The 16,670-nt window shown below is 38.4% G+C and overlaps 1 protein-coding gene across 11 annotated transcripts in view; it reads left to right on the forward strand.

Moving 5' to 3' along the window:
* Positions 1-16,670, forward strand: part of LOC126058320 (translation initiation factor IF-2-like) — an 88,630-nt gene that overhangs the window by 14,783 nt on the left and 57,177 nt on the right. Inside the window, exon 1 of one of the 11 annotated variants that reach the window (XM_049853391.1) lies at positions 13,480-13,900. The exons of the other annotated variants lie outside the window; for them this stretch is intronic. The gene's annotated coding sequence lies outside the window, so the exon portion shown is untranslated. Of the gene's footprint in view, positions 1-13,479; positions 13,901-16,670 lie in introns of those variants that run through there. 11 annotated transcript variants of the gene reach the window in all.

Below are 16,670 nucleotides of genomic sequence, written 5' to 3' on the forward strand. Positions count from 1 at the left end.
AAAGACAGTGAAATAACTCTATTATGTTCAAAGAAATAAAGGCAAGACTTAGAAATTTGGCAAAAAACTAGAAACTACGAAAAAGATCAACTTAGAAAGTCAACTGAAAACTATAGCTGAAGTTAAAATCTTAATGTATGTATATAACAGCAGATTACAAATGCTGAAGAGAGATTTAGTGAACTGGAAGACATGTTGGAAGAAAATACAGGCATAGACAAAAGGAAAAATATATATAATATAAAAAGGAATAAGATACAGAGAATACAATGAGAATACCTAGCATAAAATACTTTAAGAAGGAAGAAAAAGAATGAGGCAGAAAAACTGAGATCATGGCTGAGAATTTTCCTCAAATGATTAAAGATATCAAGTCACGGATTCTAGAAGACTTACAAAACCCAAACCAAAAAAAAAAAAAAAAAGAACAAAGCCACTGCTGTCAAGTTGATTCTGACTCAAAGCGACCCTATAGGACAGAGTAGAACTGCCCCGTAGAGTTTCCAAGGAGTGCCTGGTGGATTCGAACTGCTGACCTTTTTTTTGCTTAGCAGCCGTAACGCTTAATCCCTACGCCACCAGGGTTTCCTTATAAGACCCATGTAGGGTAAATACAAAGAAATTCATAGTAGGACTGCTGAAGCTAAAGACAAAAAAACCCACAAAAAGCAAATAATTGAACACTACTAAAAGATTATCTTTAAAGGACAAACAAAGAAACTGACCGATGACTTCTGTACAGAAATAGTGAAAACCGTAAGACAATAAGATGGTATATTTAAATTATAGAGAGAAAATCCATGGCAACCCAGAACTCTATGCTGAGGAAAAACATCCTTCATGAACGAGCAAAGACCTTTTGTTTTCAGACAAACAAAACCTAGATAAGTTAACATCAGCATGCCCACATTAAAGAAAATTCCAAAGGTATTCTTCAAGCAGAAAGAAAATAGGGTGAAAGGCTTAAGATGCAAGAAGGAATGAAAGTTAATGAAATGGGTAAAAATAGAGGATTACTGACTGCATAACATAATAAGAATAGACTTTATTGGGTTTAAAATATGTAAGAAATTAAAATGTATGATAACGACAGCATTTTGACTTTTATGGCTGTATGGTCAGGAAACATGCTGTGTAATATTTTGATGTCTTGGATTCTGTTAATGCTTGCTTTGTGGCCTAATACGTGGTCTATTCTCAAGAATGCTCCATGAGCGTTAGAAAAGAAAGTTTACTTGACTACCGTTGGGTGAAGTGTTATGTTTAAGTCTATGAGATCAAGTTGGCTGATTGTGGTATTTAGGTCTTCCGTGTCTTTATTGAGCTTCTTTATGGATATCCTGTCTGTCATCAGAAGTGGTATGTTTAAGTCTTCGACTATTATTGTGGAGCTATTTCTCTTTTCAGTGCTGTTTGAGTTTGTTTTATGTATTTTGGAGCCCTGTCATTGGGTATGTAAGTATTTATTATGATTTTGTCTTCCTGGTATATTGACCCTTTAATCATTATATAGTGTATTTCCTTTTCCTTTGTGGCGGATTTTACTTTAAAGCCTGTTTTATCAGAGATTAATATTGCCACTCTTATTTTTTATTGTTGTCTGCTTGATATATATATATATTTCCATTCTTTGAGATTTAGTTTGTTTATGTCTTTGAGTCTATGGTGTGTCTCTTGCAGTCTGCATACAGACGGATCATGTTTTTTAATCCATTCTGCTACTCTCTGTCTCCTTATTGGTGCAATTAAACCATTTACATTTATCATAATTATTCATAGTTATGAGTTTAGTGCTGTCATTTTCGTCTTTTTTGTGAATGTCTTGTTGACATTTTCCTTATTCCACTTAATTTTCTCTGTTGAGTCGTTGTTCTTTGTGCATTTTCTTTTCATCCTCTTCATTTTTGTTGCCTTTGTATTTACTGCTAATTAATTTTTTCTGTGCTGAATCGTTTTTCTTTTTAGTCTTTCATCTTTTTCCTTGTTGTTGCTTTTGTATTTGCCGAAAATTTATGTTTTCCTTGTTTTAATGTGTAGGATTGTTAGTTTCCTTTGGGTTACCTTAACATTTACCTCTGTTTTTCTAAATTTAAACCAATCTTTTATTTCTTTATATCGTCTTGACTTCCTCTCCATATGAAAGATCTATGACTACATTATTTAGTCCCTCTTTTTTCTCTTAATGTTGTCATCTTTTACAGATCGATGTCTCTGTTTCTACATTTTCAGTGTTTTAGCTTTGATTTATTTGTGACATCCCTACGTGGGTTGATATCTGGTTGTTCTGTCCCGTGTTCTAGTCTTGGGTTGTTAGCTGATGTTATTGATTTTCTAACTGGAGAACTCCCTTTATTATTTCTTGTCATATTGGTTAGGTTTTTAAAAATTCCCTAAACTTCTGCTTATCTGGAAATGCCCTAATTTCACTGTCACATTTGAGAGACAGTTTTGCTGGATATATAGTTCTTGGCAGGCAATTTTTTTTTTTTTCCTTCAGGGCTTTGTATATGTCCTTCTTGCCTGCATGGTTTCTGCTGAGTAGTCCGAGCTTAGTCTTACTGACCCTTCTTTATAGGTGACTTTTTGTTTATCCCTAGCTACTCTTAAAATTCTCTCTTTATATTTGGTTTTGGCAAGCAAGATTATTATATGTCCTGGTGACTTTATCTTGGCATCTACCTTGGGTGGGGTTCAGTAAGCATCTTGGATAGATACCATCTTATCTTTCACAAGATCAGCGAAGTTTTTAGCCAAGAAGTCTTCAACAATTCTCACTGTGTTTTCTGTTATCCCTCCACCCCCTGCCCCGATTCTGGTGTTCCAATCACTCTTGATAGAGTCCCACATAATTCTTAGAGTTTCTTCAATTTAAAAAAATTACTTTATCTGATTTTTCCTCAAATAAGTTGGCGTCAAGAGCTTTATCTTCAGTCTCACTAATTCTGACTTCCAGTGCCTCAATTCTGCTCCTCTCATTTTCTATTGGGTTGTCTAATTCTGAAATTTTATTGTTACTCTTTTGGATTTGCTTGCTGTCTTTCTATGGATTCTCGCAGCCTGTTACATTTGTCATTATACTCTTGTGTAACTTTCTTAAGTTCCTCTTTTGTTTTATCTGTGTGTTCCTTGGCTTGTTCTTCGTTTTGCCTGATCTCCTCCTGGATCTCTTGAAGGGCTCGGTCTATTAATCTTTTAAATTCTACCTCCAGTAATTCCTGGAATTTTTTTTCATTTGGAAGTTTTCTTGATTTGTTGTTTTGGGAGCTTCCTGAATCCATCATGGTCTGCCTTTTTATGTTATTTGATATTTACACTTGTCTCTGAGCCATCAATAAGTTATTATATTCATTTATTTTATGTTTGCATACTGAGTCGGAACCTACTTGATGGCACTGGGTTTGGTTTTGTTGTTGTTGTTGTTGTATTGTGTCCTAGTTTCTTGTTTTATTTTAATATGCCCAAATAGGCTGCTTGGTTGAGCTAGTTTGATTATTGGCACCTTTGAAGCTCTTCCATCCTGTCACCAGGTGATCAGAGCTGTTACTAGGTATGTGAGCCTAGGAGCCCTTTTACTTTTCTTGTATGGATTCAGCTCAGTTGTCCACGTAGTCGGTCACCAAGTGTGTGGTGTAGGCTCTCACCTACAGTCCTGCATAGACAGGGTTGATTGGTGTAGGTACAGGTGTCTGGCTACTATGGGGGGAATGACTGCCCCTGAGTGTCTGGGAGGAAAGCATGTCCCTGTTCCCTAGAGCACATAGGTGTGTGGGTTTTGCAGCCAGACCATGGGCACCCAATGCTGTTGGTTGTAAGGACTGGGATTCACCACTTATTCTTGGACTCCTGAATTGGGTGGCTAGGTGACGTGGGTGGAGCCACCAACCCTCAGGTCACTGATGTGGGTAGGTGAGGACCCTGTTTAATTGGCAGAACATTGTCAAATATCCCGAACCTGCCACTCCACTTTATAGCTGATACAGTTGAAAACAGGCTTCAGGTATATACCCTGTTGTAGTGTGCTAATGAGGGCCTACGCTGTTGAAATGGGCCCACACAGGTCTATGCAAGGGTGAAAGGCACTCAGAGTCTTTGGACCCCTTATGTCTGTGCCTTCCCTGAGTTCCTGGCTTAGGGAAGCTGGCAGATTATTTTTTGTTGTTTGTTCCTGCTCCAGGGCATGTGATAGTTCCTACTTCTGGCCCAGGGGACCCAGAAATAGCCAAAGCTGGTCTAAGACTAAAAACAGAGAGGGAGGAAGCAGGTAAATGGGAGAGATGTTCTTCCCAAAGGGGATGATTTTTTATTTGTGTGGCATTTTAAATGCATGTACTTATCTTTTGCCAACTTAGCACTGCTTTTCACTGGTTCTGGAGGCTTGTGTAGACTTTCTACCACTCGGTCTCTTCTGATGTGAAAAACATGTCCCGAGCGTCACTGCTTGCGTCACCGCACATGCTATTCAATCCAGCCTGCAGGGTGCTGGTTTCTGCCGGGTCAGATCTGTCCACCTCTCACTGCTTCTGAACCATATCCCCCTCCCCCTGCCACTAAGTCCAATTCTGTAACTTCACCTTTGATGTTCAGGGCTCCTAGATTGTCATATATAATCGATTTACTTCTCTGGGTCTTTGTTATAAGAGGGGCTACACAAAGCATCTGACTATTCTGCCATCTTGTCCCCACCCCTACAAGAGACATTTTTCATCACATTCCTGAATCTGACACTATCACAGAAACTTATCTCTGAGAAAATGAAATAGGGATGAGGCAGTAGGCAGAACAAACCCGTTGGGTTGGAGTCGATTCTGATGCATAATGACCCTATAGGTCAGAGTAGAACTGCCTCATAGGGTTTTCAAGGAGCGGCTGTTGCATTTGAACTACTGGGCCAGAGTATATTTGGAGCACTGGTGGTGCAGTGGTTAAGAACTCAGCTGCTAACCAAAAGCTTGGCAGTTTGAATACATTAGCTGCTCCATGGAAACCCTATGGGGGCATTTCTACTCTGTCCTATAGCGTTGCTATGTGCTGAAATCAATTCACCAGCAATGGGTTTGGTTTTTTGGTTTACACGCCTACATGAGTAAAATTTGTCTTGAATCTCTAAACTTAATTCTAATGTAAGAATGAAATTGTAGCACTTCTCTGTAAAGGTTTATCTTAAGTCATCAGGATAAAAACCAAACCCACTGCCGTCGAGTCGATTCTGACTCTTCCCGCCCCTATAGGACAGAGTAGAACTGCCCGATAGAGTTTCCAAGGAGCGCCTGGTGGATTTGAACTGCCGTCCTCTTGGTTAGCATTCGTAGCACTTACCCACTGTGCCACCAGGGTTTCCTCGTCAGGATAAGCCTGTGCTGGTTTATTGGGTACCTTCAGGAATTCTTCATCAGTTATATTCACATTAAGAAGGAAAAAAATATCAGAAGGAACTTCATACATCTTCACCCTTCATTTCATGCAAGATTCAGGTGTGTCAGTGAGGATGGTTGTGTGAAATTGATCCCTGGCACTCAATACTTCTGGAGCATTTCTGTCATTTACTTGTTTCTTTTAATGCTTCTGCAACAATAAACTGCTTGATAATCAGTATTTGGCAGTATTTGTTTTATTGTGTTTTCAAAATATTCTCTTATGTAAATATCTTGTTAATAGCTGGTAGAGATCTATGCATGTCTATAAATTTACTTCTGAATCTTGGAGAATTGACTCGTCAAATGAAAATGATGCAATATATTATTATACATAACAAACATAAATATATGGGCTGTGTTTCCATTTTGTTGGCGACGTTTTAAGCTTCTGTTCTGGTATCTCCTTTTTGTGACTGGTCTTCAGCAATATTCTCTGTGGCACCTAGAATCTGGGTGTGTGATTCCAGGATTGCACTCGTTGCTATAGCGTGTGCTTCCCAGTGGGTATTAGAAAGACATTTTAATGCTGATCATTTCCTATGAAGAGGTCATCGGTGAATACAGATGGCAAAAATTTTGTAAAATATCTGAATAGAAGAAAAAATCATTTTTTTGACAAAAATCCATTGTGATACATCCTACAAAATTAAGTGAATATGCAGCACCTTGGTATGAAAATGGCATATTCATTACATTCCAGAATTTTCTGTTGCATGCCTTTATAATGCAGTGACATTTCCCAGCATTGTCATAGGATTGGTCTCTGCACTTAGAAAAATCAATTTTGCAAGCTTCGCCTAATTAGTGAAACACTTGGTTTGCAATGTCTTTGAGGGCTAATGCGATGTGTTCTCCTGACTCGCTTGGTGCATGTTACGCCTTCTTTCCCTCAAGTTTCTTCAGTTTGTAATGGAAATGCCTAGCCTGTGCCTTTTATGCCATTGTACCTTTGGAAGCAGATAACTTGTGTCCTAGATTTCACAGATGAAGAGGGATTTTTGAATTTTGGACTTGGACTTGATTTAAGACTTTTTCTATGCTATGATGGGATGAGGAAACCCTGGTGGCGTAGTGGTTAAGTGCTATGGCTGCTAACTGAAAGGTCGGCAGTACGAATCTGCCAGGCGCTCCTTGGAAGCTCTATGGGGAAGTTCTACTCTGTCCTATAGGGTCGCTATGAGTCAGAATCGACTGGACGGCAGTGGGTTTGGTTTTGGTTTGTGATGGGATGAATATGTTTTCCATTTTCAAGAATGTGATTTGGGGGGGGACCAAAGGGTATAATGTCATGGATTGAATTATGTCCCCCCAAAATGTGTGTATCAACTTGGATAGGCCATGTGAGGTTGTCCTCCATTTTGTGATGGTAATTTTATGCTGAGAGGATTAGGGTGGGATTTTAACACCTCCCTGATCCGAGATATAGGGAGTTTCCCTAGGGTGTGGCCTGTACCACCTTTTATCTCTCAGGAGATGAAAGGAAAGAGAGTTGGGGACCTCATACTACCAAGAGCAGAGCATGTCCTTTGGACCCGGGGTCCCTGCGCCTGAGAAGCTCCTTGACCATGGGAAGATGGAGGACAAGGACCTTCTTCCAGAATCAACAGAGAGAGAAAGCCTTCCCCTGGAGCTGACGTCCTGAATTTGGACTTGTAACCTACTAGACTGTGAGAAAATAAATTTCTCTTTGTTAAAGCCATCCACTTATGGTATCTGTTGTGGCAGCACTAGATGACTAAGGCAGCGATGATTTTAGCTTCTGTTTTGGAGTTTCCTTTCTGTATCTGGTCTTCAGCAATATTCTGTGTGGCACCTAGAATTGTACTTGTTGCTATAGCATGTGCTTCCCAGTGTGTATTAGACACTTCTTTAATGCTCAATCATTGCCTGAATGTGTTTTAAGAACAGCTCAGCAGTGAGTAGAGGTGGCAAAAAAATTGTAAAGTAACTGAATATTAGAAAAAATATCAATTGCTTTTGGACAAAAAAAATCTATTGTGATACATCCTACAAAATTAAGTGAATGTGCAGCACCTTGGTATGAAAAGGGCATATTAATTTCATTCCAGAATTTTCTGTCGCATGCCTTTATAATGCAGTGACGTAATGGCAGCATTGTCATAGGATTGGTCTCTGCACTTAGAAAAATCAATTTTGCAAACTTCACATAATTAGTGAAACACTTGCTTTGCAATGTCTTTACCAGTATGATTTTTTAGATTTTTTAAGCTAGCAAATGTGATAAATCACCGCACAGGTTTTCTATCTGTTGGAGATACGGATCTTTAAACAATACTTAGCTGGCCTGTATGAGAAGGCTCAGAAGTGGAATCCACAAACAAAATAAAATATCGAGCTATACTTATTTCACTGACAGTAGTTGATTGAACTTCATCACTTATCAAGATTATAAATTTTTTACACATTATTTTAGAATTATAGGATGGATTGCCCTTTCCTGTGTTACCATATTTTGAGATGTGACTTGCTAAAAATAGATCAAATGAGCAACAAGTTGAAGCCAACTTTAAAATTCTCCATTTCGTGGGGACCCAAAGACTTCATTTCTTTTTCACGAAGATAGTCCACATTCAGTGATTGTTAGGACAACAAAGACACGTTACAAAATGGCTTTTCAATACTGATGTTCATTAATTTGTGATTCCAGTTCATAAATTAAGCCAGAACAATGTGTTTGGTTTAAATATGATAACATAATCTCTGTGAATTGAACTATTTTCATGTTTACCGATCCTATTCAATTTGCACCAATTGCTAAATTCATCTGTAACAATTCGAGAATTAAATGAGGATGACGGGTTTGTTTGTTTGGTTAGTAGGTTTGCAAACAAAACAATACACAGAGCTGACTGATGGAGATTGCAGTAGCCACTCCCTCTTATAATTTTCATCATTAACTTTGCACTCTAGAAAAAATTCTGGCTACAGAACTTTGTTTACCGTCCAGGAATTTTCAACACAAATTTACAAGTGGACAACTGTGATGTTGACAATCACTTGGGCCTCTTTTGATCCAGTAATTTACTTCATTGGAAGAAAATTATTCCACAAGGCAGGATCTGCATTTCTGTTATTTATGGGCTCTGCAGATGTGACAATTTAATATTCTTAGTTTCACTTTCTAGATCATTACTAATTTCTTTTTTTTTTACTACAGCAAGAAATAGTTGCAGAATTTGGAACAAATTCTGTTATATTTGTATTGCCATCGTTAATTTCAGCACTAGTGGTACTAGTAAGATGATTCCCACCCATTAAGCACGTACCTTTAATGCAAGAAGTCTCTGCTGATTTATTACATTCTAAAAACGCATTTTGGAATAGTCTTTAGGGATTCACAGATCATTTTCTTTTTATCTTCTGCAGGCTTCCATTTTTGTACAGCACTTAGTTATTGCCGTTTCATTTTGCCTGGATTGAAAATTAATGTCACTTTTTAAATTTGATTCTGCCATAACAATAAATTTGAATAATAGAAAATAAATTTATAAAACCGGAAGTTTATAAAATAAAATTTACTTTAGAATTTAGACATAAACACAAAAAAAATTATATTTGAAAATTAAATAACTCATTGCTGTGGATTAAATTTTAACTAACAGTGACCCTATTGGACAGAATAGAACTGCACAGTAGGGTTTCTAAGGAGAGGCTGGTTGAAACCTTTTAGTTTCAGCCAAGCTCTTAACCACTGTTCCACCAGGGCTACATTTGAAAATTAGTAAGTAAAAACGTTAATTTGGACCATGAGATTTTGTTCTTCAGGTCTTAGATAGTCCAAAGAAATAGTACATGATATCCTTCTCCGTGGACTAATTCCTTCTGAAAACAGGTCCAAAGTATGTAGGATGTAGTCTAGCCAGCCATCTTTGCTTCTAGGCTAGGGTACATTCTCGTTATACTTCTTTCAGGATAGAGTTTTTCGTTCTTTTGGCAGTTCATGGTATATTCAGAATTCTTCACCAACACAATTAAAAGGCATCAATTCTTCTACGGTCTTCCTTATTCATCAGCCAGCTTTCCCACACATACGAGGCCACTGAAAACACTGTGGCTTGGATCAGTTGCATCTTAGTTTTCAAGGTGATGTCTTTGCTTTTCAACACTTTGGAGGTCTTTTGGGCCGATTTGCCTGATGCCAGTGCATCTTTTGATTTCTTCACTGCTGTTTCCATGGGTGCCGATTGTGGATCCAAATAAAATGAAATCCTTGACAACTTCAGTCTTTTCTCCGTTGATCATGATGTTGCTCATTGGTCCAGTTGTGAGGATTTTTGTTTTCTTTATGTTGAGGTGCAATCTCTACTGAAGGCCGCGGTCTTTGATCTTCATCAGTAAGTGCTTCAAGTCCTCTTATCTTTTAGCAAGCAGGGTTGTGTCATCTGCAAAATGCAGGTTGTTAATGAGTCTTCCTCCAATCCTGATGTCGTGTTCTTGGTAAAGTCCAGCTTCTCAGATTATTTGCAGATTAAATAAGTATTGTAAAAGAATACAACCCTGACACACACCTTTCCTGACTTTAAACCACGCAGTATCACCTTTTTCTGTTTGAACGTCTACCTCTTGATCCGGTTCCTCATCAGCACAATTAAGTGTTCTGGAATTCCCACTCTTCGCGATGTTATCCATAATTTGTTATGATCCAAGCAGTCAAATGCCTTTGCATAGTCAATAAAACACAGGTAAACATCTTTCTGGTATTCTCTGCTTTCAGCCAGAATCGATATGACATCAGCTGTGATATCCCTCCTTCCATGTCCTCTTCTGAATCCTGCTTAAATTTCTGGCAGTTCCCTGTCAATGTACTGCTGCAGCTGCTTTTGAATGATTTTTAGCAGAATATTACTTGCATGTGATATTAATGATATTGTTTGATAATTTCCACATTTGGTTGGATCACCTTTCATAGGAATAGGTGTAAATATGGATCCTTGCCAGTTCGTAGGCCAGGTAGCTGTATTCCAAATTTCTTGGGATTAGACAAGTGAGCGATTCCAGTGCTGCATCCATTTGGTGAAACATCTCAGTTGGTATTCCATCAATTCTCGGAGGCTTTTTTTTTCTCACCGATTCCTTCAGTGCAGCATGGACTTCTTCCTTCAGTACCATCGGTTTCTGATCATACGGTACTTCCTGAAATGGTTGAAGGTCGACCAATTCTTTTTGGTATAGTGACTGTGGGTATTACTTTCATCTTCTTTTGATGCTTCCTGCGTCATTTAATATTATACCCGTAGAATCCTTCAGTATTGCAACTCAAGGGTTGAATTTTTTCTTCAGTTCTTTCAGCTTGAGAAATGCTGAGTGTGTTCTTCCGTTTTGGTTATCCATCTCCAGATCTTTACACATGTCATTATAATACTTTTTCTTCTCAAGCCACCCTTTGAAATCTTCTTTCAGCTCTATTACTTCGTCATTTCTTCCTTTCACTTTAGCTACCCGACATTCAAGAGCAAGGTTCAGAGTCTCTTCTGACATCCGTTTTGGTCTTTTCTTTCTTTCCTGTCTTTTAAAGGACCTCTTGCTTTCTTCATGTGTGATGTCCTTGATGTCATTCCACAACTCACGTGGTCTTCAGTCGTTAGTGTTTAACATGTAAAATGTATTCTTGAGGTGGTCTCTAAATACAGGTGAGATGTACTCAAGGTCGTACTTTGGCCCTTTTTGACTTATTCTACTTTTCTTCAGTTTCAACTTGAACTCCCATATGAGCAATTGACAGTCTGTTTCACAATCGATCCCTGGCCTTGTTCTGACTGATGATATGAGTTTTCCCATCTTCTCTTTCCACAGATGTAGTCAGTTTGATTCCTGTGCGTTCCATCTGGTAAAGTTCATGTGTATAGCTGCCGTTTATGTTGGTGAAAAAAAATATTTGCAGTGGATGAGTCACTGGTCTTGCAAACTTCTTTCATGAGATTTCTGGCATCATTTCTATCAGCAATGCTGTGTTTTCCAACTACTTTTCCTCGTTTCCAACTTTAACATTCTAATGACCAGTAATTATCAATGCATCTTGATTGCATGTTTGATCAATTTCAGGCTGCAGAAGTTGTTTAAAATCTTCAATTTCTTTGTCTTTGGCATTAGTGGTTGGTGCATAAATTTGAATAGTCATATAAACTGGTCTTCCTTGTAAGTGTATGGGTATTAGCCTATCAGTGAAAACATTGTACTTCAGGCGAGACCTTGAAGTGTTCTCTTTGATGATTAATGTAACGTCATTCTTTTGACTCTGGTGGAATATCCGTGTTTGTAAGACTGCTCACAGACTGTTTCACCAGAGAGTTTTCTGGTACTGCAACATCTACCACTAATCTCTGTGATCCCTGTGAATTGGCAAAATAGGAATAGTGCTATAGATTTCTTCCAAATACAGAAAACATAATTATGAAAATGTTCTTGGTGTTGATTATGTTCTTTACCAATCTGTTCGTATCGGATTTTTGATACTTCACTTGAAAAATGAGTCCAAGGTACTGTGATGTGATTGTTTACTTTGTGTGGCCTTTCTAGCCATGGTCTTATAACATTCACCCCGGTGCTTGGGCAGGACTGTGTGATAGGATAATTGTGGCTCACCAAGGGGATTGTTTAGTTTTCCCTTCAAAGAGATCCAGTTCCAGAGCAAAGAGGAGGATTCAACTCCCATCAAGGAAGAACAGCCAGGAGCTGAGCATATATTATGGACCTGAGATCCCTGCACTGAGAAGCTCCTAGAAGCAGGAGACTGAGATAGAGAGAGGAAACTGTAACCCTGAAGACGGTAAGATGCCATGGCAGGAGAGACCAAGCAACAGGGACCCAGCTATAGGAGATGATGGCCCATGGAGAAGGAAAGCTGAGTGCCTTTGGAGAGAGGCCGGCCCAAGGCCAGGCAGAGGCACGCCTATGAGCACAGGAGGGAAGAGGCTGTCCTGATAGAAGAACTGTATTGTGAGTGTCTTTGAGCCTGAGTTATACTTGTTACTTCCCTAATAAACCCCATAATCATGAATATGGACTGTGAGCTCTGTGTGGCCATTGCAATGAATTACTGAACCCAGCAGAGAAGTAGGGAGTGCTGTGTGAGGGACAGTTGGTGTCAGAGTTAGTGAAGATGGTGGAGAGAGGATAGTTTTTTCACCAATGCCTTCAATGCAGCTTCGATTTCTTCCTTTTATACCATCAGTTCTTGATCTTATGCTACCTCTTGAAATGGTTGAAAATTATCCAGTTCTACTGCAGTAGCTATATTAATATCAGACAAATTATACTTCAGGAAAAGGAGTATAAATTAGGAATAAGTAGGGACATAACATAATAAAGGTTCAATTCTCCAAAAAGATACAACAATCGTAAATGTGTATGTATTTAACACCAGGGCTCCAAAATACAGAAATTAATAAATCTGAAAGGGGAAATGGACAAATAAGCATTTGCAATTGATATCAGTACTTTTCTATCAATAATTAATAGAGCCCTGCTAGTTGAAGTCCAAAGCATCTGTATGAGCCACTCATGGATGTCTGTGTGTGTGTGTATGCGTGTATGTATAGTATAAAGAGAAGTAATACAGAAATAAACATAGATATATGTTGTAGTCCTTGGGAGGTGCAAACGGTTAATGCATTCAGCTGCTAACCAAAATGCTGGAGGTTTGAGTCCACCCAGAGTCACTTCGGAAGAAAGGCTTGGCGGTCTACTTTTGAAAAATTAGCCATTGAACTGACACACTTGTGTGTCACTACTACTCTGACACATATGGGGGGAGGGGTCACCATGAGTCAGATCAGCTTGATAGCAATTGAATGATTTTTTTATTCATTCTGCCAATGTTTGTCTTTTAATTGGTATCTTAGGCTGGGTTCTCTAGAGAAGCAAAACCAGTGAGGTGTATAGATAGATAGATAGATAAATAGATGGATGGATGGATGGATGGATGGATGGATGGATGGATGGATGGATGGATGGATGGATGGATGGATGGATGGGTGGGTGGGTGGGTGGGTGGGTGGGTGGGTGGGTGGGTGGGTGGATGGATGGATGGATGGATGGATGGATTTATATCAAGGAAATGGCTCACGAGGCTGTAGAGGCTGGTAAGTCTCAAGTCCATGGATCAGGCTTGTGGCTTCTCCTGACTCACATAGATGCAGGGACTGCAGAACTCAAGATCTGCAGGTCATACAACAGGTCTGTGCCTCACAGGCTGCAAAGGGTGACAAATCTCAACATCGGCAGGTAAGCTGGCAGGCCGTGGCTCACAGACTGCAGAGGCTGGTGAATCCCAAAGTTGGAAGGTAAGCTGAAGGTTCAAGTCCCAAAAACTTGAGATCAGATGAAGAGGAGCCAGCTGCAGGATTCAGAGTGAGCAAAAGCTCAAGAGCCTTGCCAGAAAGGCCACTTATATTGGATGCAGTCCACACCCCCAAGGAAACTCCCTTACATCTGATTGGCTACTCACAGCAGATCCCATCATGGAGGTACGGAAATGATTGCATCATTATATGACTGCTAAACTGCATCATAACTGCCAAAGCACTGAGAATCATGGTCCAACAAAGTTGACACACAACTTTAATGATCCCAATTGTGAATTTAATCTATTTATATTTAAAGCGATTAATGATAAGGAAGGACTTATATCTTCTACTTTGTAGTAGGTCATATATGTATTTTGTTTCTCATTTTCTTCACTACTGTCCACGTTTGTGTTTGACTGATTTTTTTCAAGTGTACAATTTTGATCCTCTCCTTATTTCCTTTCCTTATATTTTTTAACTTCTTAGTGGTGACCATGAGGATTACAATTAATATCTTATATTTATAACAATCTTCTTTTAATTAATACAAATTTAGCTTCAACAGTATACAAAATTCTGCTTTTATTCAGCTCAGTTACCTCCCCTACTTACGTTGCTGGTACAAAAATTGCATCTTTATACATTGTGTGTCCATTAAGAGAGATGTGTAAGTATTTTTATGCATTCGTGCTTTAAATCATATATGAAAAAAAAGAGGCATGATATAAAAATATTACTGACTTTGTTTTATCTAAGCAGTTACCTTTACGGAGTCTTTGTTTCTTTTTATGGCTTCAAGTTACTGTCTAGTGTCCTTCCATGCCAGCCAGAATGATTCCCTGTAGCATTTCTCATAAGGCAGTTCTGCTACTAACACACTCCCTCAGGTTTTGTGTATCTGGGCATGTCTTAATTTCGCCTTCATTTTTGAAAGATAGTTTTGCTAGATATTGACATCTTGGTTCATACTTTTGTTTCTGTATTTTTTTTCCAGTATCTTAAATACATCATCCCACTATTTTCTCATCTCAATGGTTTCTGATGAAAAATCACCAGTTAAACTTGTTGAGACTCTCTTGTTTGTACATTAGGAGTCACTTATCTCTTGCCACTTTCAAGTTTCTGTCTTTGTCTTTTGACATTTTGATTATATCTCTCTGTGGATATCTATGTATTTATTGTCCTTTGAGTTTATTGAGCTTCTTGGATATCTAGACGACATTTGGGAAACTTCCAGTCATTACGTTTTCAAATATTCTTTCTGTCCTTTCATCTTTCTTTCCTTTCTGGAACTCCCTTGATGAGTATATTGGTATGCTTGATGTTGTCCCGCAGGTCCCTTACGCTCTGTTCATTCTCTTCATTCTTTTTCCTTTATGCTCCTGAGTTAGAACAATTTCAGTTGTGCTTTTTCAAGTTTACATTTTCCTGCTTTCTTGCTCAAATCTGCTGTTGAGCTCCTCTAATGAAATTTTTATTTCAGCTCTTCTACTTTTCAGCTCTATAATTTCTATTTGGTTCTTTTGATAATATTTCTTTAATATTTTCTACTTGTTCATACATTCTTCTCTTGGTTTCCTTTTTTTTTTGTCTGTGGTTTCTTTAGCTCTTTCAGGAAATTTAAGACAATTGTTTTAAAATCTTTGTCTAGTAATCCCAATATCTGTGTTTCCTTAGGGATGCTTTCTGTTCATTTCTCTTCTTTCTTTCTTCTTAACAAATGAACCATCCTTTTCTTTTTCTTTTTATGACTTAAAATAGTGTGTTGCAAACTGGATATCTTAAATATTATAATGTAAAACTCTGGAAATCAGATTCCCTCCAGGCGTTAGGGTTTGCTTTTTTTTTTTTTTTAATTGTTGAGGGCCAGTCATCCATTTGCTTAGTGATGTTTCCAAACTATTTCTGCAAAGATTGTATGTCTTCTCATGTGTGGACACTGAAGTTCTGTTCTGTTATCTCAGCAGTCAGTTCTTGACCTGACAGTGCTTTCTTTAAATGCTTGTAGCCAAAAAGGAAAAGGAACATTATCCCAGTCTTTGCAGATTGGCTCTGAACTGGGGCGTTCTTTCAATGCTAAGCAAGAGTGCCTAAAACTCTGCCTTAGCCTTCACTTCCTGCCCCCATGGAGCCCAAAGATCAACCAGAGGTGCAAGCCTAAAGCTTTGTCAGGATCTTTATGAGCATGTCTTCATCCTTAGGCAAGAACATTGCACTCCAGATTCCTCAGTATATGTGGTAGCCCTTCAAAGCCCTTAAACCACCAACCATTGTCCTCTCAGCCTCCTTTTTTCCAAGCTTTTGGATGTCTCTGCTGTTTTCTCTGTTCTTCATCCTTTGACCCTGGAGTTAGGACCAATTCTTTGAGCTTCGTACTCCTCAGTTTCCATCACATCATACATTTTTTCTTGTGTGCTGTTGAGTCAATTCTGACTCATAGTGACTATAAGATGGAGTAGAACTTCTCCAAAGGGTTTCTAAGGCTGTAATCTTTATGACAGGAAACGGTCATATCTTTCTCCTATGGAGTAGTTGGTGGATCAAATCAAAAGGTTTAACAGCTGAGTGCTTAACCACTGCACTACTGGGGCTCCTTTTGACATCATGCTTCGTAATAGATTTTTAACACACCCCTCAGAAACATAGAAGTCCATAAATTATCAACGATACAGAAGATTTAACATGTATAAAAATACCAAATTGATATATGTGTATGTGTGTGCATTATCTAACCACTAAAGAATATACATTCATCTCATGCACAAAATACATAGTGTTTATAAAAATTGACTATGTACTGTGTTATAAAGCAAGTCTCAACAAATTTCAAGAGTCTGCAATAATATAGAGGATACTATGTAAGTACACCATAATTAAAATAAAAACCATCTTAGAAAAAGAAAATACAAAATCTCCATGTCCTTGGATATTTTAAAATAGTATGAGTCAA

This window comes from Elephas maximus, chromosome 14 (genome assembly GCF_024166365.1).
Source record: "Elephas maximus indicus isolate mEleMax1 chromosome 14, mEleMax1 primary haplotype, whole genome shotgun sequence".
NCBI classification, from domain to species: domain Eukaryota; kingdom Metazoa; phylum Chordata; class Mammalia; order Proboscidea; family Elephantidae; genus Elephas; species Elephas maximus.